The 2,731-nt window shown below is 44.4% G+C and overlaps 1 long non-coding RNA gene across 1 annotated transcript in view; it reads left to right on the forward strand.

Moving 5' to 3' along the window:
- The window catches only part of LOC128877689 (uncharacterized), a 13,669-nt gene that overhangs the window by 6,755 nt on the left and 4,183 nt on the right, over positions 1–2,731 (forward strand). The window lies entirely within an intron of this gene.

Consider the following 2,731-nt stretch of genomic DNA (forward strand, 5'->3'; position numbering starts at 1 on the left):
TTATTAGAGTCAGAAGTGGTTAATTCTCTAGTAGTTGCACTCTATTAATCTCTAAGTCGGTAGAAGGGTGGCCACCATTTTGCAATCTTCCACTACTGAGCCTTTCCCGCCCCTACTACCCCTATCATCACGTTTCTGTAGCTTCCTACTATACTTAATATTTTAATTAGAGTAACAACTGGTTAATTCTCTAGCGGTCGCCATCTATCAACCTCTAGCTCACTATAGATGTAGTCATCCACTTCCTACCTTTCCCTAACACGTCTTTCCTTCTCCTACCACCCCTATCACCACGTTTCTGCACCTTACTTTTATTCTTAACACTAAAATTCTTAATTACTACAGTAACAAGTGGTCAACTCCCTACTAGCCGCCATCTTGGTACCGCCACCCGTAATCTACGAGTCCCCAGCTCAGTGAATCCGTCCCTCCACCCTTCACCCTCTCCCTTCCTCTACCACTCCCTATCAATTTAAATTTTTTCCACCAAACTATACCCATTTTATTTTCATCTTAACTCTCAGGCATTTAATTCCCTGCTTGGACCAGAATCTTTTAAACCGACCGAGCCGAGGCGAAGAGGTGGGAGAGGCTGTTTTATTGCGGTTCCCCTCGACGATATTTTCCTGGGCAAAGGGAACGGTTTACTTTTCTCCTCGGCGACCGAGATATACGCCCGTTGGATATATGTGGAGCGCGCGCGACGCGTTATCGCTTGAAAAACCGCGGCAGGAGAAGGACGAACCCGAGAGGAGAGGTGTCGTCATACTTACAGAGCACACACGGGATTCCACCGATAAGAGTCAGGTGAGACACGGGCGTGCGATGCTCGGGACGCAGGACCAGCAGCCCTCTGCTCGCGTGTGCACACATGACCCTGCTTTGGGTCGACAGAGTCTCCCACGCAGGGTCGAGTGGGGCCCTAATAAATTCTTACTGAAGCAATCCTACTAACACCCAACCACTGTCTTATAATTACATTAGAAGTGAATTCTGACTAGATCGGTTAAAGTACCGATCAAGCCACAGAATTAATTTCTGTACCCGATACAAAAATCACGAAGAAAATTGACAGTGAACGTCACGAGGAAGATGGCTCCCGCAGAGATCCCGAAGAAAGGAAACCTCTACTAATTAGTATCACCGATTTCTAATCCACAAATTCACGCTACTATCTAGAAACCAAGAATTAATTACCTAACTGCCACGCTGCTTACATCTACCATGCATTTTATTTTTAAATGACACCTACCAGTTTGGTAAACCACTGCCTGTATCGACAACCGAAACCGATAACCGCGTTCAATCCCTAGATGAAACCGTGCAGCGCGATCTCGCAGTGTAAATCATGCCGTGTCAACTTCGACGGCAACGAGCTCGTCCCAACCTTTAACCGAGATTAGGCGAGATATCGCGTTATCGCCGAAAATACACAGGGATGAAATTTTCCCGTGTTCACCGACTCCTCCGCGCCAGCTGGTCCCGTTTTCTGGGCCATCTCCGATCTTAATAAACTCTCAACGAAGATAGTCGTGCCTCTTCCTCGCCATTGCGTGTTACCAATTGTTTTTATTAAGATAATCGTCAATGGATAGGAAGGGTCGAACAAGGAGTCACCTAGTACCTTCCTGCGAAAAAGAACATGTACCTTTTCTCTATGTCCTAACTACGTCGTCGATAAATAAATATTCCTAATGTTCGTAAGTATGTTCCGCGCCATGGTTCACGAAATCCAATTTAAATATCCCTTTTTATTTAAACATAACCGATTCGATACAACACACGTAGTCCTGGGTTTTGAATACATTCTTCCTTTCGCTCGTCCTCTAAACGCCAACCTAATCGATACCTAGGTTACTTTAACGTTAACAAATCTGCGCGGCCGACGCGCGTTGCCCTAAACGGCGCGGATAAAATTGCTGCTTCATCGGCAATCGACCGCGATGGGGGAGAAGTATTTTTTTTTTTTTTTTTTATTCTTTTCAAAGTATTTCCGACTTAACAAGCTAGATTACGCTTAACGTTTACGTTTAATATTTAGCACACTAGTGTCTATGTACAAGAAACGACGGACGCCCGTCGTTTCGTCCATGCTTGGCCCATCGATGGATCCTTGAATGAGAAGCTATTAGGCTAACGCAGACTATCGACTTTCCTCGAAAACGTTTCATTCGAACAATAGATAACGAATATAAACGATAAACATCTGTGCTCGTCGTAATAGAAAGAGTCCCTTTCTAATAAAATAAAATTCATGCGGTGGACGATTAACTATCATTAGAGATTTTTATGTATAAAAAGCTGACCCAACTGTAGCCTGATCGATGTTACTAGAAATCGATAGTCCAAGTAACTGCAATTCCAGACAACCTCCTCCCTATCTCCAAATCTTCTCGAACTTGATCTTTTACAACGCAGAGAACAATGATCACTTTAACAATAATCCCTCGCGACTGCCAAACAAGCAATCTCTAATTACATCTGCGATCTGCAATCATAAATTATAAATTTGTAATCATCCGGGACTAGTCGCGACCGACTGTTCGGCGAATAAAATTCAAGGATGACGTTTCGCCCGACACAGGGGCGAAACGAGCGATGGCCGACGTTCATTCGCGGTGTCGATGGGCGATTCCCTAATCTTTCATCCTCTATCATCCAACGTTTTACCTTTCCAAGGCTACTAATTCTCACATACTAACACCCGACGTTTCGTCAACATTCTAGCTGG

The sequence above is a fragment of the Hylaeus volcanicus genome, chromosome 5 (assembly GCF_026283585.1).
Source record: "Hylaeus volcanicus isolate JK05 chromosome 5, UHH_iyHylVolc1.0_haploid, whole genome shotgun sequence".
In the NCBI taxonomy this organism is placed as follows: Eukaryota; Metazoa; Arthropoda; class Insecta; order Hymenoptera; family Colletidae; genus Hylaeus; species Hylaeus volcanicus.